Below are 22,398 nucleotides of genomic sequence, written 5' to 3' on the forward strand. Positions count from 1 at the left end.
GTTTTACCAAATGTCTCACATGGGTGTGGGACCCACATTGTGTGGATCCCACACCCATGTGAGACATTTGGTAAAACTTTTGGTAGAATATTTAGGGTCTCTAGCATTACTCAGGCTAAAATAATCAAAAAAACTAATCCACTTCCCAAACGGAGGCTAAAGAGGCACACCAAATCAATCCAATTGTAATATAAAGATGATAATAAATAACTTTTGTTATGTTATTATGCTGTTGTTTTTTTATACCAATAATAATTTGACATTAATTATTGTTTTTTTAGAGTTTAAAACACATTATTAGAAAGGAGATTGGAATTTTGGGCTTTGACTAATGAGAGAGAGCCAACGTGTGAGGGGGACTCTGTCTGCTGTTGATCTTGTAATGACAGCTAAGCAAAGGGTTGCCGACAGTCTACGGAAGCATCCAAGGGAAGTAAAGTGATTGGCTTTTGAAAGAATGGTGATTGGTCCACGTGGAGGTGTTTCATTGGATGATCAAGATATGGGTCCATTTGGAATTCGATGCGTTTCTTTTTCGTTACTTGCATGTTTCTTGGTTAGTTGGGTTGGTGGATTTGGATAAAATTTGAGCTTTGAGTTTTTACTGTGAAATACTCTTTAGGGTAGGTTTGAAAAGTGATTTTTAATGTTTTTTTATTTTATTTTATTTTTTAAATATATTTATAAATTATTTTTTACTAGAAGTATACGTGTTTAGGAATGAAAACGAGTAATTTTTATGAATTTTGCCTGCGAATTCTTAATTTTCATTTTAGAAGATTTTTGTGATATAATTTTATATTGAGATTTTTGGTGAAAAACCCCTTCTACAGGGACTTTTTTGTACGAAGCCCACCAAATAAAATAATAGTTTTAAAAGTCCTTCAAATAAAAAAATATGATGAAAATGCTGAAATGCCCTTCTATATAATTCAAAACTTTCGCTGAATCATTTTTCTTCTTTTCTATCTTTATATTACTGGTATCCTCTCTCTTCCCTCTGTTTTCTCTCTTTCTAAGCCCTAAACCCTTTTGATCTCCATTTTTGATCCATCTCGCAAAATGAAAATCTTGAAATCGTCCATTGAAATCCATCACCATCTCAGATTTGATGCCTATGAACTCATGTTTAAGATTAATAATTTCATATTTGAGATAAAATGACCTCATATATATCCAAAAAAATGATAAATTGATATATTACAATAAAAAATCAAGAGTTTTTTTATTTATTTGTTCATAGATCTAAAGTAAAATTCGACTATAATTCATTTATCTAGTATGTACTCTGTTTTTGCAACAGTAAAGTTTTACTTTGGTTAATGAAAAATAAAGTTTATTCTCTTATGCATAGACAAACATTCAACAACCCAATAAAATTTTACTCTGAAGATTCAGAGTAAATTTTATCAAAAAACAAATCAGAAACTGTATAGACAAACATTCAACAACACAGTAAAATTTTACTTTCAATTCAGAGTTGCATGTTAAGAAAACAGAACAGATAACATTAGAGTAAAATTTTACTCTCATTTTATCAAATAAAAACAGAGCACATATCAGAGTAAAATTTTACTCTCATTCTATTAAACAAAAACAGAGTACAAACCAGAGTAAAATTTTACTTTTATCATATTAAACAAAAATAGAGCACACACCTGATTGAACTCGGCAAATCAACAAAAACAAATCAAAAATAACAACAGATTTATACAGCTTTGCAACGTAATCTCTCATTTAATTGAGAGTGTTGATCCTGGATGGCGAGATCGTGTATTATTGACTAAGGGTGAGATCGTCGGCAGTGAGATCTTTAGACTTTGAGATCGTCTTCATGGATTTCGCAGATCATCTTCACTTTGCAGATTGTCTTCAAGATCGGTGTATGTATGAGCTGAGATTGTTTAAATATATGATATATATATATATATATATATGAGGGCAATATGGTAAAAAAACAAAAACAAATTATAGAATGTCGTTATTAAGCTGGGCTTCTCTTACTCAAGTGCTTTTTGAAGGAGAATTCATTGAGTTATACTTTATCTTAAAAAAAAGGCCCAAAAAAGGGGGTTTCACCAAAAATCCCTTTTATATTTTATTATTTGTTTAATGGTAAAATCTTAACTTAATAATCTTGAAGTTATGAATTCAAGTCATGGGACAATCACTTTGTAATTATGCCAAATGTTAGATATTTATTCAATCTTTAGTCTACTAAACATATATTATTGTATACTAATTTAGCGTTATTATTTTTAATTTCATATTTTATCAAAATTCTGAACCTACCTTCTCCTCTACTTTAACTTATCCTATGAATATTCTCCCAAACTTTTTTTCATTAAAATCAAGTTGCGACAAATATATCGTGTTGGGTAAATTTTTCATCCCTATTCATGTTGCTTACAAGTCTACCACCAATCTATAATTAGGGGTATAATTTTCGCCCGGCCCATGTCGAGTCTTGCGAGGTCCTGCAAAAAATCGGGCTAGTCAACGGGCTAAAAAATTAGGCCTAGGGATATTTGGACTTTGGTGAGCCGGGCCTAGGCTTAGGCTTTGGGCAGGCCTAAACAAAATTTTTAATTTTTTATATTTTTGTCACTAAAAATAACACTGGGCCTCAGGCTGACTAGGCTTTGGAGTTGGCCAATGGGCCGAATCGGGCTTCAAAATGATGGCCCAAGCCCAGATCTAAGGGCTCAGGCTGGGCTCAGGCTTGAGTCACGGGTGGGCTTCGGGATGCCCACGGGCCATGAGCCATTTTTACACTCCTATCTATAATCTATCCCCATTTCATTTTTTTTTTAAAAAAATTCATATTTATGGTCACATTTAGTCTATCTCTTAGGATACATAATTTAGTTTTAATACTCATAAATGGTCCAATGCATCTCCAAAATCCTAAAATTTATAAGCGTTTGTGATCCTTGATTAGTCTATCATTAGCCCAACTCGAGTTACCTTTAGCAACACCATCAAAATTGAATTTAAGACCGCGTATATAAAATACTAAATACACATGTATATGTATCAATTTACAAATTTTGATTTTTTTTTTCATTAAAAATAAAACCAATTTCACGAGAGCAATTGAGAAAAAATCAAAATGCTCTTCAATGGGTTCTTTTGAAAAGTGAGTTAATAGTCCAAAGTTAATTTTTAAACTATTTTAGGTCATATTATTTCCTACATTTTTTACATATTTTTTTCAATAAAAAAAGTCAAAAAAAAAAATTAAAAAATCAATTTTTAATCATGTACCCAAAACAATCTAACGCCAAATACAACAGCACCAGCTGCTTTTGTTACCACGTGGCACAAGTTTAGTGGATGACATTTAGGCCAAGTTTGGGAAGACTAAAAAAGTGCACTTTTTGTCTTTTTGGACTAAAAAATTGAGGTTGAAAATATGGATGTTTGGGTTAACTTTTTGACTTTTTATTGAAAAATGTGTAATAAAAAATTGTAAAAATTGATTTGTAGGGAAAAATTTGAATTGGGAGTTGTGCAGCCGTAATTGTTGACTTTTGGTGAATAGTGTTAACTTTTTAACTTTTTGAGTAACTTTTTGGCTTTTTGGTTTTTTTGAAGTCCCCAAACTTGGCCTTATTGATGATTGCAAGTGTATGGTGCCGGGGTGTAGAGAAGTGCTGTTGATGGGGTGTGTGGTGAAACTTTTTTAAGCTAACTTATGGCTTTTGATTTTTAAAAAGTTATTTTAAACTGTTTGGTTAAACTTATTTCAAACAGTTTCTGATTCTAACAATTTATTTTAAGTCAAAAAAATAGATTTTGAGAAGCTGCTCACCCTTTGCTTTTGATTATCAGCTTCTGCTGTGAATATGTTAATTTACGATTATACTCTTAAATTTTTTTATACTATAAAATATTATTTTTATTTTTTATAAAAAACGTAGACAAATAGTAAATAATAATAAATAAAAAATAATTGAAAAAGTTACTTCATAATTTATTTAACAAACACTACTTAGCAACTTAAATCTATAATCCAACAACTATACCAAACAGATTAACAACTTTTAATTAAAGTCATAATTTATAATCTATTTTAATAGTTATACCAAACAGCACCCATGTATGATTGCCACGTAGTACTTTCGGAGGGAAGCAATCAAGGAGGGCCCACATCTGAGCTGTCCTTTTGGCATCCACCTTTTTTTTTTTTTTTTTTTTTTTTGACCTTTTTGCTTGAAAGCAAACAAAAGAGGGCCCATTTCTCTCTTTGACTCATCAGTGCAAATGCAATGTGAGCACAAAAGTCCATGTGGCAATCATGCCCTCTCTCTACTCTACAACTTTAACCAACCAAAACTTGATTGACACATCAGACTAGCTCTAATCAACATTAGTTGGACAACCATCCTTGTACCCTGCCTACATTGGAGGGAGATAGAAACTTAACCCTCTTTCCAAATGGAAATTGCTATTTATATACATAAAAAAATATAAATAAGTTTGTCTAAAATATAATTTGTTTTTTATTTGTGAAATTATAAATATTTCTTTTATAATATTTTGACTTTTAGCAATAATAGCATCAAAGTTTGATGAATACACAATACGAAATGTTTTGTAATTCTCTATTTTGACGTGAGGGATTGATGAAATGAAAAAGACGAAGAGAGGAAAACAAAGAAGAGAGAGAGAGAGAGAGAGAGAGAATTGGGGAAAGAATTGAAAAGAATTAAGGACGAGAAAGAGTCAAAGAGTGAATGGGTAGAGGAGAATGAGGCTATTGGTGATAGTCATTGAGATTTTTTTCTTCTTTTTTTTGTAGAGAAAGGAGTATGCGTAAAATATCTAAGAATTAAAATTGCTAATATATTTTATGGTAAATTATAAATATATTTGTTGAGATTTGATTAAAATATGAACTACCTTTTATGGTTCTGGAAATTATATTTTACTTTCTGAGTGTGTGGGTGATTTTCCGACTACACTGCCCGCTTAGTAACAAGCTGGGGAGTACTGGCAGAATAGATGGCACCTGACTGACCTGCAACAGAAATATAAGAATCCCGCGGTGGTTTCGACCACCCAGGGGCACTCCGACGATCAAGTCAGTATATCTCTCAAAGATAAATCAAATACTAAACTCACAAGCTTGAGTATCAAAAGCATACCTCAGACCCATGGGGGTGCCTCTCTTTTATAGCCAATACAATCCTAGTCCCAATAGGAGCCTGGCCCTAATGGACTTAGGATTACTGCTAATCTGGGACTCCTAGTGGGTTTAGGATAAACTCTCTAAGAGTCTTATCTTTATCCAAACTGAAGTCTTCTCCCAATCTAGGACTCTTGTCCATATCCAAGTTGAGTTCCCTCTTCATTCTAGGACTCTTGTCCCTTATCCGCTTATCTCGGATTCCGATATCTTCGGAGGCAACCTCGGCCTAGCCGAGATGACTTCGACACAACGACCAAGACACGTGGCACCTCGGCTGACACGTCGGCGTCACCTTGCCACGTGTTGGTACTTAGAAAATATTTCCTCACAACTGCCCCCTAGGTTCTATTACCTCGGCATTCTGAGGTGATGGAACCTATATTGTTCGTTCATCTGTGCCTCTCTGTCCGAGATCAAACTCGCCGACCTCAAAGTTCCCTGGACTTTACTGTCCACTGGTGTTAAGAATCAAGTTTCATGTTTTCCAAGCTGCTTGAAATCGCACCTCCTAGCCGAGGTTCTGGTTCCATTAATTTGTAAACTCCAAGAGCTTTGCAACTGCTTCACTCACACTCTCTGGTGAGTTCCCGATTTCTAGTCATCTATTTGACTCCGGCGATTTTCATATCGGCGTTCATTTCACTTGGTAAGTTCATAAACTCTTTACTTGCTATTAAGCTCGATCTTTCATAACTCTTCTGAATCCGTTTACTTGCCCTCTGTTGTTTTTTATTTTCGTCTGTTTTCAAGTTTTGAGTTGTTTGAATGTCTAGCACTGTTCTCGCTATATCTACTTTCTGTTGCTAGCATAGTGCCTGGGTCATTACTTTTCTTGTTCTTCACATACCTACTTAATGTTTGTACACTTGGCTTTATTCATGAACTTTGTTGTCTTCTTGACTCTGAATTTTCTCTTTCTAGCTCTTTTCCTCAAATCCGCCATTGTTCCAAGCTTTCAAGCTCTGTAACTGTCTTCGTTCCTCTTCTCCGGTGAAGCTTATGTGATTCTGTTATTTTCGCATCCGTCGTCAGACTTTGGCAATTCTCATTCAAGCTTTCCTCTTTCTGGTAAGACACTTTTCCTCCTAGTTTTATTTCTTGTTGCTTTCCAAGAAGCTCTGCTTCATTGTTAATCACCATTGTTGTTTTACTCGTTGTTTCCAAATCATCTTCTTGAATACACATTGTTCACACATCTGTTGATTTCTGCCACTGTTCTTGGCTTGACACACTTGTACAATCTTTTTGTCTTGATTTCCTGATAGCTTCATCACCATTCTTGATTACGAATTACATTCTTGTTTCTGTTTTCTGTGTCTTTTCCCAGATTTTTGCTTTCAATCCTTGCTTTCAAAACTCTGAGGTGCCAATCACCAAGAAGAGCTTTGATCAAACTCTTCAGGAGGTTGATGCTAAACTCGTGGCTAAGAAGGCTGCTGAGAAGTTCTTTCCAACTGTCTTCTGGGGGTGAGACACAACCTACCGCTGATGCCGAGTAGTTTGCTTCCTTCTTGAAATTGATGCCGAGGTAGCGGTAGAGAAGTTCCTCCAACTGACTGCCGAGGCCGAACCATTGTCGTCTGTCGAAGCAGATTAGTCCGACATTCTTGCTTTCAGTCCCTAGTTCTTTAAGGTCTTCATTTTTGTACTTGCCAACCTTCTCAGCTCTTAACAAGCTAGTTGGTCATCTCGGTTGATCATATCTCGGAAACGTCTTTCAGTGTTATCTCGGCTATACCAAACTTGTAAATTGCTACAAATTTCAACAAGTGGTAGACTTCATAATCTTCGGTTAACTCATCTTGTAATTTGCTCAAAAATTTCAACAAGTGTTAACATTCCTTGCTCCTTAATTATCATTCCTTCTTCCATTGTATTTGATAGCCATGTCGGGTAATTGACTTCTCGGATGGCCCTGAGCTCCAAAAGTCAGTCTACTTCTCTACTGCTTCGACGTGCATCAATGTCGGTCCTCTTGCTTGTTGGATTACAGGTTTGGCCGACCTGTTGACGTTCAGTTGGTGGCAAGTGACCTTGGAATCAATGCCAGGCATTTCGTAAGGTGTCCAAGCAAATACCCCAATGTTTGCTCTAAAAAAAGCTTCCAATTTCCTTTCTTCTTCTTCGGCTAAGCCTAAGCCGAGAAGAAAGAAGCGTTCTTCATCCCCCTCCTGAACGAGAATTTTCCTCAGTGCCTTTTCACTCTTCTCGGCTGGCTCCTTGCCGACATCATCTAGGACCTCTATGTCCTCGTTTTCAATCTCCATGAATTCTGTTTTGATCTTCTTCTATCTGCTCTTGCATGATTCTATACTTAGAATATTTTGCATGCCTTTTATACTTTGTCTCCTTTGTGCAATCTTCTCGGGGTTACATACCTTGGGTATAATAGCTACAAAAACTTTTACTTTGGCAAGATACTGACCTGTAAACTTTTCATAAATTCTAACAAGTGTGAAACATATACTACTCAATGTTAACTTTGCAAACTTTTTCTCAAGTTTCAATAAGTGTTTTAACAAGAATTAACATATACTGTAACAGGGATCAACAAGGATTAACGTAACAAGTGTTAAACAATAATCTATTTGTAAATTGCTACGAATTTCAACAAGTATTTAAACAACATACTTAGCTTTTTCCTCAACCTGTAAATTGCTACAAATTTCAACAAATGATCATATGTCGACTTAACGTTATTTTGTAAATTGCTATAAATTTTAACAAGTGTTAAGCATCTTCTTTGGTTGGACCAACCTGTAGATTGCTATAAGTGTGCAAATTATAACCTCGGCTTCACTTCGACTTGTAAATTGTTACAAATTTCAACAAGTGAAGAGAAATAGTCATCTCGGCTTAACTTCAACTTGTAAATTGCTACAAATTTCAACAAGTGAAGATAAGGAATAATCTCAGTTTAACTTCAACTTGTAAATTGCTACAAATTTCAACAAGCGAAGATAAGGAACTAGCTTAACTCCAACTTGTAAATTGCTACAAATTTCAACAAGTGAATTAAGGAATAATCTCAGCTTAACTTCAACTTGTAAATTGCTACAAATTTCAACAAGTGAAGATAAGGAACCATCTCAGTTTAACTTTAGTTAAACATCATCTTCGGCTTAACTTCAGTTAAGCATTATCTCAGCTTGACTTCGTTTAAACATCATCTTCGGCTTAACTTCAGTTAAGCATTATCTCGGCTTGACTTCGTTTAAACATCATCTTCGGCTTAACTTCGGTTAAGCATCATCTTGGTTTAACTTCGGTTAAACATCATCTTCGGCTTAACTTCGGTTAAGCATTATCTCGGCTTAACTTCGGTTAAACATCATCTTCGGCTTAACTTCGGTTAAGCATTATCTCCGTTTAACCAACTTGTAAATTGTCCACAAATTTCAACAAGCGGTAAACACATTCTTCTTATCTGTGCCCCCAGTGTGAACTTAAAATCCACTTGGGTTCTCATCATACATGTAGCTTCGACCTTGTCGCCGAGGTCGAATTCAAGTCGAGGTTGTCGGCCTTCGTTTCTCTATTGATCTTACTTGGCTCCAACCTGAGTTTGATTTTCGGCCTCGCATCGGCGAGCCGTTTCTCTTTTCTTGTTTCGATGCCTTTGTGCCCGACATATCCTCCTTGGCCCTAGCATACTTCTCAATTCTGGCCAACTTTAGTACGATCTTGTGTGTTTTTCTTTTTATCTTCTGGGATCTGAGATCTGCTCATTGTGCTCTTCTCTTCTCAGATTCAGGTGCTGAGATCTTATCTTGCTCACTTAGGTTGAGCTCTCGTCTTCTCGGGCCTACTTGCCTAGGCTGAGATCATGTCTTCTCGGATCCGGGATCCAGGATCTGGAATCCGAGATCTGCTCACTCAGGATGAGTTCTTCTATACTTGAATGTTGTTTCCTTGGGAGCGCTTATGCCCCCTGTCTTTGCATCCCTTCTGGAAGGGTCTTCGTTCCTCCGCAGGTATCTATCCTTCTATACCTGGAGGTCATCTCCGTTGCTTCGATCTGTCGTCTTTGGTGCATCACCTTCGTGACCGGCTTCTTTCACTCCGTGACTCTGGTCACGAGTTTCTGTGTTGCTATTGTCCCCTTCAACGTCGAGGTTGATAGATCTCCTATTCCCAGCAAGAGCGTTGTCTCCAGTCTGATCCTTCTGTCCGTCATTGGTCATCTATTCTTCTTTCTTTCCCACAGACGACGCCAAATTGTGTGGGTGATTTTCCGACCACACTGCCCGCTTAATAACCAGCTGGAGAGCACTGGCAGAATAGATGGCACCTGACTGACCTGCAACAGAAATATAAGAATCCCGCGATGGTTTCGACCACCCAGGGGCACTCCGACGATCAAGTCAGTATATCTCTCAAAGATAAATCAAATACTAAACTCACAAGCTTGAGTATCAAAAGCATACCTCAGACCCATGGGGGTGCCTCTCTTTTATAGCCAATACAATCCTAGTCCCAATAGGAGCCTGGCCCTAATGGACTTAGGATTACTGCTAATCTGGGACTTCTAGTGGGTTTAGGATAAACTCTCTAAGAGTCTTATCTTTATCCAAACTGAAGTCTTCTCCCAATCTAGGACTCTTGTCCATATCCAAGTTGAGTTCCCTTTTCATTCTAGGACTCTTGTCCCTTATCCGCTTATCTCGGATTCCGATATCTTCGGAGGCAACCTCGGCCTAAATTGTGTGGGTGATTTTCCGACCACACTGCCCGCTTAGTAACCAGCTGGAGAGCACTGGCAGAATAGATGGCACCTGACTGACCTGCAACAGAAATATAAGAATCCCGCGGTGGTTTCGACCACCCAGGGGCACTCCGACGATCAAGTCAGTATATCTCTCAAAGATAAATCAAATACTAAACTCACAAGCTTGAGTATCAAAAGCATACCTCAGACCCATGGGGGTGTCTCTCTTTTATAGCCAATACAATCCTAGTCCCAATAGGAGCCTGACCCTAATGGACTTAGGATTACTGCTAATCTGGGACTCCTAGTGGGTTTAGGATAAACTCTCTAAGAGTCTTATCTTTATCCAAATTGAAGTCTTCTCCCAATCTAGGACTCTTGTCCATATCCAAGTTGAGTTCCCTCTTCATTCTAGGACTCTTGTCCCTTATCCGCTTATCTCGGATTCCGATATCTTCGGAGGCAACCTCGGCCTAGCCGAGATGACTTCGACACAACGACCAAGACACGTGGCACCCCGGCTGACACGTCGGCGTCACCTTGCCACGTGTTGGTACTCAGAAAATATTTCCCCACACTGAGGTTTCTAATTTCATAACAAATCGCTCATTTTATTAATAAATCATGAAATCAATTAATAGTTTTTAATGATGTTATAAATATATTTCAATTAATAATTTAGGTAATTTTAGTATTGTATAAGAGAGTAATTATGAATTTTTTTTTAAAGTTAATTCTATTAAGCAAAAAATTATGATAAGGGAGTATTTGTAATTTTTTAAATCACAGTGGGCAATCTCTACTTTAAGCAAATCTCAGGAGGTATATTTATAATTTATCCTACATTTTAATTGTATGGGGCGTTTGTTATGCGATTTGAAATTTCAAGAGACAAAATATATTTTTTAGAACCTGAGAAGGGAATTTGTATTTTAGACAAACTTTAGGCTTTATTTGAAAAGTTGGTTGACTTTTTGACATTTTGACTTTGACTTTGACTTTTCTAGCTCTGGCTAAAAAGTTCGTTTGAGGGGTGTTTTGGGAAGATGGTTAAAAGTTACTTTTTGACTTTTTTTGACTTTTTGTGAGAGAGGGAAATGGGTTAAAAGTTGGGAAGTGGCTTTTAACCCACTTTTCAAAATAGCCCTGATTTAGTTTTTTTTACTTTTTTTTTTTTTAAAAAAGTGAAATAATTATGATTTGAATATGATATTTTGTCTTATTAAATTTTTAACATTTTTTTTTGGATTGATTTAGCCAAAATTTGTCATTAAAACGATGTCATGGTTATATTTTTTTATATTAAGGCTTCGTTTGGGAAGCGACCGATTTAGCTAAAAAGTCAAAAAGTTATTAAAAAAATTAAAAAGCCAATAATCCATACTAAAAAGTCAAAAATTCAATTTTCTCTCTACTTTTTGCACATCTTTTCGTAAAAAACCAAAAAATTATCCCAAATATACTAATTTTTTTATATCACATTTTAGCCAAAAAGTCAAAAAGTTACTAAAAAAACCTGTTCTCAAACAAGGCCTATATAAATAAATATTTTATTTTAAAATGATAAATCTCAATACAATTGCATCATGCTATATGCAAATTCAATGTACAAATTTTGTTTATATATCAAATTCTCATTCTAAATTAGTTTTTTTCAAACCATGAGTCTCAAATAAAATAATTAAAATTGAAGAGATTTTCATTAAATTCTTTCTTTTAAACAGAGTCTTTAAAAAGTATGTGGCTAGGTTTTTCATTATTTGTTTAAGAATTTAGAACTCTCTTATGTGACTACATATGGGTTCTTACCTACCATAAGTTTGATGTAATGTTTTAATTACTTAAATGTTTGATTTCATTTTTCTCTTTGCTCATGATAGTTTTTTCCCCCCAATTATTTTTGGATATATAATCTTTTTATTTTATATGTATATATAAGTAATTATTGAACTTAATCATTATATTGTATTTGGATCATAAATTTAGATAGTATTATGGAAATAAAAAGAAAAAGAAAAAAATATTTAATTTATATTTTATTCACATTTTAATTACATTTTTTTTATTTATTTTTATAAATTATTATTCAAATTCATAATATAAACACAATTTTAAAATTATTTTACGAAACATAAAATATTTAACTATTAATTCGACAGCTATAATTTTATTTTATTTTATTTATTTATTTATTTATTTATTTATTTTTTGGGTGGGGGGATATAAAAATCGGACTCCATCAACTTCAACAACCCAATCGAATTATCAATGCTTTGATTGCAAATATATTTTAGATGAAGTTAAAAACCAGAGTCCAGAGTACATCTCATGCCATTAGTTGCTTGATTTGACATAAGAGTAGCTTGAGAAACTAATTACAAATTCTAAACAAAAAAACCTACAAGGTTATATAATTCATTTGTAACAAAACAAAAAATAAGAAATAAATAAAATTTATTCATTATTTTTTTTGTTGTATGAATTAAAGACTTTGTAACTATTTAATTTTTTTAATATCTTTTTAACTAAAATAATATATTTTCAAACAAACCATTATTGCTACCTAAGGAATGAAATACTCTCTTGCTTAGTGCATGAACAAGAAAGGAAAGAAAAGTCCAATTCTTTAAATTTTAAATTTTAAATTTTAAATTTTAAATTAATAAATTAAAATTAAAAATTAAATGAATTACAAACAAGTAAAAACAAAACACACACAATCATACATATTTAATTATTTTTCTATTTTCCTTAAGTAAAACTGATTAAAAAAAGAGTATTTAAATCATTAAACTCAACAAAAAAATTATATTTTTTAGACATTTTATCTACACTTACATTGAATTTAATGACTAAAATTTAGGTAGCGTTTGGTAGAGTTTTAGAATTATAATTTGAGAATAGAATAGTATTTTGAGTTTGTGAGCTTTGAAATTATGATTTGATTGTGAAAAATTTGTTTGGTTATGAGTTTTGAAAAGAGTTTTGAATTGAGTTTGAAAATTTTAATGTGATATATGATATTTGATTGAAAAACTCACAACTCATAGACAAACACAACTCAAAATTCTATTCAAAACTCATAAAAAAATTTTAAAAAATTTTGAAAATATTTTTTTATTTAAAATATAAAAATAACAAGTGTCAAAAAAAAAAACTACTCCGGTCAACCGACCGGACGTCTGGGGGGACATCCGAGAGGATGACCAGGTAGACATATTTTCAAAAGTGGGTGTGGAATTGATGTTTGAAAATTGTAACCAAACATAGTACACAAACCAAGGCGTGGAATTAAGTTTTCAAAACCCCACCAAACACAATTTTTCTGTTGATTTTCTTTTAAAAAAATAGGCAAATAATTTCTATTGAAAACAAATAAAAATATTATAGTTTAAATTGATAAAATAAAAAATTCAGAATTTATCTTTTTACAAGGATAAAACTCTAAATTTTTTGTTTTTGTAATTTTCTCTTTTATTATTTTTATTTTTTTATTAACTGATGTGTCGTATGTAATAAAAAAATTTAAATTATTTTTGTAATTTTTTTTTTTTTTAAAACTCTGGATCAAACTTAAGATTTTGTAGCCACTATAGCGATTCTGGTTTTAGACCCGACCCATTTATTATTCTGAACTCGGGTTTCATGGTTCTGTATTGTTATTCTTGTCTTATTCCCCTTTTTCCTTCTTGAGTTTGGCTATTGGATTGTAGTGGTTGCATTTGGAATAGGTTGGTTGCTTGGTTTTTAAACTTTTGTTGCCCAGAATTTTACTTCTCCGCTTGAACGTCACTTCTTGCGCTCGAACGGGCTTTGTGAACGCTCAGTACTTTTATAGGTTTGCAAAACTAATGGGAGAGTTTATTCTACGCTCGAGCGGCCATTTTTGCGCTCGAGCGTTGGTTTGCTGTCTGCAAAATTATGGGAAGTGTGTATTCTGAGCTCGAGCGTCACTTCTTGCGCTCAAGCGGAACAACTTATTGTTTTTGGGTGCTTGAGCGTCACTTCTCGCGCTCGAGCGAACTGTGCGTATATCAGTTCGTAAAAGTCACTTTTTCCATAACTTTTTCTTCTCTTTCTCTCTCTAAACATTTCAAAACCCTAAAGTTGAGACACACTCTCTTTAGAACTTACTCTCTCTCTACAAATACACCAAGATCTACCATTTTCTCCACCCTACTCCCTTTGTTAAAAAGGTAGAGCTCATCTAGAGCTTTATTTTCGTGCGATCAAAGTTGAGTTTTGACGTAGTTAAAGTTTCTTCACTCTCTCAATCGTCTTCTAGCTTTGAGGTAGGGATTTTCTACACTTTTTATGATTTTTAACTTAGCTATTTGTTTTTTATAAATAATATTGTGGTTTAGAGGATTTTGAACAAACCTACAGTTTTGGTTTAAAATTCAAAAGAGAGATTTTCAAATGATTGTATTGAAAATGGTTGGAAAAGTGTGAAGGAGGTTGAGTTATGAGATAATTGTTAATTTTGGTACTTGGAATGAATTTTTGGAAAAAAATGGTTTTTTTCCTAAATGTCTCAATATTTATTTTGTATAAATAAATGAAATTAATGTTGGGAATGTGAAATCGGATGGATATCGATATGGATTGTAGAGTTGGATATGTATTATCGCTCGCATCTTGAATTTTGGAAAGTTTATCTATATTGGAGATTTTATATCTATTTAGAAATATCTATTTTGGGCTATTGGTGGAGGATATCTATGATTGCTGTAGAAATTGCATGAGAATTAGGTAAATTGAAATTAATTTCTCATCCATGTGCATTGAACATTTTTGTTCATTTAATACATTGCAAATGTATATGATTTTAATAAAAATGGGTGAATGTTGGAAAGATGTGTGTATTGCCAAATTAAGTTGGCCTGTGTGTCCAGGTGAAAGTCCCAAAAAACGCGCATATACATGAGTGCCGGTTCACGTGGATGAAATATCCGTAAAATGGCAATAGTAGCGCTTGTATAGGTTATGTTTACATAGGTGCCGTTTGACGGTTTCCCGTGGACGAAATATCCGTGGAAGGTTGTATCGGATGAGAACCCCCTTATTTTCTATTGTAAAGAACATGACTCAAGAATTATGGCATAAGCTGAGCAAAGCATGGTTTTGGGAAAAGAAATGTAAAATGTTCTGACATGAGCATTGCATGTGCATCTCACCCTTATATCTTTGTTGAGATTCATATATTGTGTTGAATTATTTTTGCTGGGCTTTGGCTCATGCTATGCGGGGAAAACATTTTAGGTGTTGATGATATGCCTTCACTAAGGCATTAGCTTGGGAGGATTTGGAGCAAGAGCTTCTTTTGTGGGATTTGTTTTGTATAGCTAAGGGTTTTAAATATATTGAACCTAAAGTCTACTTTTGTTGTAACCAAGTCTCGTCTTGGAAATATGTAAGCCTTCAGGGCGTTTTTTTCTGTTTATCTTCCATTTTCCCTTTTAACTTACAGCATATGCTATAGATTCAGGGCTAGGCTTGTGAATGTATAATGCATATATTTCTCTTTTGTAAATCATATTGGATTTAATGGAAGACGCCCCTTTTATTATAGTCATCATAATTGGTTACTGTGGATGGTTTAATTGTTATTATTTCGGGGCGTTACAGTCACTAACAATTTTCTAACCCATCCAAGGTTCACAAAATTTGGCCTAACCCAATCCAATCAACAGTTTTTAAACAAGAAAAGAGGGTCTTATCTTATACTCTTCTTCACTCTCTGCCCTTTTATTTGGTTATCCTCTCCCTCTCTTTTGATTTTAGGGTTTGGAAAAATATGTGTTTCTTCGCTTTTGATTTTGATTTAATGAATATACCTTTTGTTGTTGTTGGTATAAATATTTTTTGTTGATCTTTTGATATATTTTCTATTACTCTGACATCCTAATGCTTTTGTATTGTGAATTTCAATTAGGTTAATTTCGTTTAGATTCTATAATAACTCTTCTGAAAATTACCTTTGTTGTTGATAATTGTTTATATTGGGTTTGTTTTGTACAACTTATTGTGAACTGTAAAACACAAAAAAGTTTAAAAATTGGAAACAAACCCCCTTCTCCCCCCCTCCAAAAAAGTCATTTTTTTATTGGATTTTGTTAACGTGTGCCCTTAGGGCATATGTTAAGATGCTTTGTCTGTTTGTACATCATGCATGAAAATGAGTATAATTTCTAAGACTTTTTTTTTTTGGTGTGTGTGTGTGGTCATTTCTGATTTTTTTTCAAAATTTAATTATTTTTAAAACTTTTCCAATATATCTAGTCGAGTGGAACTCGAGTGTTTTTTGAATTAAAAAAAAAACCCACTAAAGGTGAAAAAAAGTTACAAAAAAAAAAAAACCCTAAACACTTAGGTGCTGTTTGGTAACACTTACGTTTTCAGTTTTCTGTTTATATTTATAAAAATTTAAAAAACTCAAATAAAAACTTGTTTGATAAAATTTTTGGTTTATAAATCAGTGGTCTCAGTTTCTAAATTTGGCCAAAAAATGAAAACACAAAAAATGTGTTTTCATTTTGAGTTTTCAGTTTTTTTTTTTTTTTACCACTCAACACTAGCCACCACCCGCCACCATTTTCCACCACCGTCTTCCGCCACCACCACCCACCCCTCACCACCACCACCGTCGCCACCACCACCCACCTGCCATCCACACGCCACCACCCACCACCATCCACCGCCTGCCACCACCACCCGCCACCTACTTGCCACCACCACTCACCACCACCACCACCACCACCACTCACCACCCACCTACCACCACCTGCTACCACCAGCCACTCACCACTCACACCACCACTACCCACCACCCACCACCACCACCACCACCACCCGCCACCTACCTGCCACCACCACCCACTACTCACCACCCACTCGTTCCCACCTACCACCCGCCACCGTCACCCACCCACCCACCACCACCTGTCATCCGTCACCTACCCACCTGCCACCACCACCCACCACCCGCCACCACCCACCACCCGCCACCACCACCACCCACTCGCTAACACCCACCACCCGCCACCCACCACCATCACCCACCCACCCACCACTACCACCCACCTACCACCACCACCACCCGCCACCACCACCACCACCACCACCCGCCACCGTCACCCACACCCACCACCACCACCACCCACCCGCCACCACCAGCTACCCGCCACCCACCGTCACCACTTTCCACCACCGTCTTCCGCCGCCACTTGCCACCACTTGCCATTTTTCACTCTTTTTTATATATTTAAAATTTTTTAAACATTTTGTCAATTACCAAACACGTTTGTAGTTTATGTTTTTCTAAAAATAAACAAAAAATAAACAAAAACCAGTTTATAAAATTTTTGTAAATATAAACTGAAAACGTAAACGTTACCAAACACACCCTTATCAATTTTTACCTTGTAAGTATAAGTTGCAGTAAGTAGTCTGACACATACTCTCATAATAGCTCAGATAAACTGCACCAAACTATTCAATTAAATTGTGAAATTTGAATTTCGTTATGATGATAGTTTTATTAGATTGTATTTTTTAAGCATGTTAATTTTATGCAATTAAATGAACTATTTTTCAAAATCTTCGTACTATCATCCGTGATGTGTATATTTGTAATTATAATGCACAACTTATTTTCCTTTCTACTTGTTATATATATATATATATATATTCCATTGCTTAAATGGGCTATGCATGCTATTATTAATAATCTAGTTTGAATTCTACTGTTGGAGGTTACATAAGCTTTATGTATTACAAGCATTTGAGTAAATATTTACAAAACTTAGCAAGAGAAGGACCTCAGGTGTGAGGTCGCGTTGGTTTCTAGTCACTTGAGGTTTCTTGCATCAACTACACTAATTATTGTCTTGTCTATAATCTTTCACTTCACCAGAAAAAAGAAATTTTGTTGTGTGATGTCTCGTACACCATTGAGCTTTCTAGACACCTTTCAAAGAGCTTTAAACAATTTTATCTGGGAAGAAAGGTCATATGTTTGCTAAAGCTATAAAGAGTTTGTAATATCTTTTTAGCTAGTAAAACTTGTGCTTGTTGCACCATTTTGTGCATTTCTAAAATTGAATAACAAATGGGTGAGATGTAACTTTGAACATAAATAACTATTCAGATTTGGCGGGTGGAGTTGTTTCTTGATTGTAATCGTTGCTTGTACTAAAAGCGAAGGATTAAAACAAGCAAACCAATCATATTACGACCATAAACAAAAACAGATTGCAAATTTATGCTTAATGCAATTATATGCCCAAATGAAAGTTGGATGTTGAATTTGAAAAATCTAGAAATCCTCTAGATGTTGATTTGTTATTATGTATCAATTTTAAGTAGTATATAATAATTCTAATCAAACAATCAAGACAAATCGACACAACGATTTTATGTGAAAAAATCACAATTGGACACCTCCAATTGTGATAAAAAAACCATGAGCAACAGCCACAAAACAATCCACTAAGAAGATATAAAGGAATTACACAGATATACTGTAACAACCCTCACCACTGTTTACTGATGAACTACCGATTACTGCTAAACTGAGACTCATTATGAAAAGTAATTGAACTGATTGAAATACTAAACTGACTGACTGAAATCTGAAACTGATTGATTGACTGTATCTGTTTAAATGCATTATCTATCTGTTTGACTGTTTGATTATCTGTTCATGTTTTATGTTTAAATTGCAAATTGAAGGCCTTATCGGCGGCCGAACCGGAGATCAATTAGTGTTTTTCAATCATCATAATTTATGTGATTTTATGGCATATTTATCTGAAATTTGATTTAGTATGATTAAACTAGATTAAGTAAAGCTAATTAAAGAGTTAGGCTTATCTACAACTTTGCCATTGTGAGTGGGCCACTTTATGAACTATATTTGAGCCTTATTATACACTATGGCAAACATTTCATCAGCTCATTTCCCTTGCCTTAGCCGACCAAGAGAGAGAGAGAGGGAGAAGGATTGAATTCCTTCTTGTGTTTTGCTTGGAGAATTAAAGAAATTGAAGGTTGATTACATAATTAAGCTCCTACACCTTAAACTCAAGACTTAGGTAAGGAGATTTAACCTCTCATTGTTGTGTTTAAGTTGATTTTTGCATGGTTCATGTCTAATTGAGGAGCCAAGCCATGGTTTAAACATGTCGAATTATAGCTTGATTCATGCATGCATGCCTATATTATTGAATTTTGAGTTGGTTCCATGGAAAATTGTCACATGCATGCTCATATTTATGTTAAGTCCATGAATTCATCTTGTCTTTGAAGATATTAGCTCAATAGGGCATGTATTTGAGGCTTGTAAGTTGTTTACCTTCATGTATGTTGCATGTTCATCTTGTTCATGAAAATTAGTTTGAAATTGGATTTATTTGAACTACCTTTGGACTTTGATTTTTACAATTGAGCTTTGAATCATGTTAAACTATGAGTTTTGAAGTGTTTTCCATGAAATGGGCCCAAAGGAATCGAATTTGATACATTTGTAGTTGAATTTGAGCTTAAGGTTCAAATCTGGGAATTCCAGATTTTGAACTCACGCTCGAGCGGGGTGACTGGCGCTCGAGCGTGGAAATCGTGTTCCCAGTATTTTGTTCTGTTTTTAGGTTAGCTCGAGCGGGGTAATTTACGCTCGAGAGGGATCTTGTGTTTTACGCTCGAGCGGGTGTCGAGCGCCCAATCGAGCGTGAATTTCACCTATCCAGGACTTTTGACTGTTTTGAAGTACGCTCGAGCGGATGAGTCTACGCTCGAGCGGAAACCTTTGTCTGCATGTCTGCTCGAGCGGATTAACCTACGCTCGAGCGGGACCCTTGTTTTCTGAAAATGCTTTTAAAGTGCACATTTGCATCCTCATTTCATCCTAGGCATCCTTAGGCCTAGTTTAAGGCATCTTAATGAGGATATAGATATAGAACACACCGAGGCAAATTAGGGATTAAATTATTATCTTTCCCAACTGTGTAGCTTAGTGTGTGTTCAATCTGTAAACTGTGAAGGGTTGGCGACTGGGGACGCGCTCTAGCCTAACTGTAGCCTAGAACTCTGTGAGTAACAACTGTGTAAAGATATGTTCAAAAATGATTATCTTCTGAACAATTGAACTGTACTGTTTCTGAATTGATACTGTTAATAGAATGAATGTATGTTCTCTATTCTGAACTGTATTGTGGCATCCTTAGCAACTACTGTTACTGATTGTTACTGTTACAGAGATCTCTGTCAGTTTCCTTGTTGGAACCACGACTGTTTACTGATTGATGGCCATCATTGATTGTTCGGTCTTTCAAGACCTACTGTTTACTGTACTGTTATGCTAATGGATGTACCACATATGACTGTACTGACTGAACGACTGAAATACTGATTTAATGAACTGTTTTCATTACTGTAAGGACATTCATTCTAAACCTCTTTATACATTATGTTATTCACTGGGCTTTAGCTCACTGCTCATATATATATGTAGGTGTACAGGCACCAGACCGCGGCTAGAAGTGTCGGGGTAAGCTCCAGTTTTGTCAAGCCAACCACTGTGCCTCACTGCGAGGTTCCAAGCTTGTCAAGCTATGGTTTAGGGGTGTTTTAATTTCCCCCGTCTGTCTCTGTAACTGTTTTGTTAACTGTATAGACTGTATAGACTGTTACTGTACTGTTTAATAGGGATTAGGTCCCTGGTCTGAATGATTATAAATGTTGTACATACTATTCTGCACTGTGTATATATATATATGCATGAAAAGTCTTTTTGGCATACAGACTGTCACAGCTCATTAGACATTGTTTATTTACTGTATTGGCTTCTACTAGGCCCCTGTACTTTGTTTTACTGTATTACTGTTAAGCAGGCCTTCGATAATCTCGGATTATTGGCCGGTTACGGTGCTAAACCCATAGGGGGGGTTTGGGTCGTGACAGAGTGGTATCAGAGCGATACTTACCACGAGTTATACCGCACACACATGTCCAAATGAGCTATAGGATGTCCTAGAAAAGTGATTAGGGCATTGCATGAACTTGTTAAAGTATGTGTGACTATGACATGACTGAATATATGCTAATGTGATAAACTGTTTAAGTATGCAACTTCTTATGTTTATAATTGCTATAATTGCTTATAGTGAAATGGATAATACAAGAACTGCAAATGAATCTGAATCCTCATCCTCTGAGGCAAGAATGGCAAGACTGGAGCGAATGATGGAACTCATAACTGAGAGATTAGGGCAACAACAGAACCCACAGCCCCCACCTCCTCCAGTACAGCCAGAGCCACCTGTTAATGATGACATAATTGCACTGACACATAAGTTCAGCAAGATGAAACCGCCATCCTTTTAGGGAGGCCTGGAACCGTTAAAAGCTGAAGCATGGGTCCTTGAGACAGAAAAGTTATTTGAAGTGTTTCCGTGCTCTGAAGCACATAAAGTACTATTAGCTACCTTTACCTTGCAAGAAGAGGCCAGAAGGTGGTGGATGCTTATCCGCGATGACAACACTGTAATGACTTGGGCTCAATTCAAAGGAGCCTTTTTTGAAAAGTACTTCCCTCAGTGTGTCAGGGACAGAAAAGTAACTAAATTTGAACAGCTGAGACAGGGCACAATGTCCGTTGCTGAATATGAAACAAAGTCCACCGAGCTTGCTAGATATGCACCACACATGGTGGACACTGATTATAAGAAGGCCAGAAAGTTTGAAGGCGGCCTTAATGTTGCAATACTGGACAGAATTAATGTTTTGAAGCTACCGAATTATGTAAATGTTCTTGACCGAGCTTTGATGGCTGAATCGAACATCGAAGCACTGAAAACTAAAACACCAGCGTCTGAATGGCGTGGTAAAAGGTAGGGTTTTAAATTCAAGAAAGGCAAGCATAACCCATTGAACAAGAAACAGAATACGGGGTCAACAACTAGCCCCAGCCAAGGGAGTGGTTTCATACCACCCTGTTCTGAGTGTGGCAGGAAGCACAAAGGGGTCTGTTACAAAATATCTAGAGCCTGTTACAGGTGTGGTAAGGTGGGCCACATGGTTAAAGACTGCCCCTCTGCTCCACAAGCCAATAGTAAAGCTGCACCAAGCATGGCAGTATCAACTGTTGCACCAAAACCGAACCCCAAAGCTACCGGGAAAGAGCCCATGAGGCAGGGCCGAGTGTTTGCCCTAGTACCGGGAGATGTGCAGAATACCGAGACCGTCGTGTCAGGTATTCTCTCTACTTGTACTCAAAATGCTTATGTACTGATTGATTCGGGGTCTACGTATTCATATTTGTCGCATGCTTTTTCGCGAAAACTGAATAGACCATTAGAACCCATGAATTATCTGTTAGCTGTATCATCACCCGTTGGGGGATTCATGACTGTAGACATCCCATTTTGGACCGACCTTAAGACTCAGACGTCACCGATTGAGCGCTTGGTGATGTTGCATATTGTGCTCGTTCGGAAGT

This window comes from Camellia sinensis, chromosome 9, assembly GCF_055761805.1.
Source record: "Camellia sinensis isolate YWXY chromosome 9, ASM5576180v1, whole genome shotgun sequence".
NCBI classification, from domain to species: Eukaryota; Viridiplantae; Streptophyta; class Magnoliopsida; order Ericales; family Theaceae; genus Camellia; species Camellia sinensis.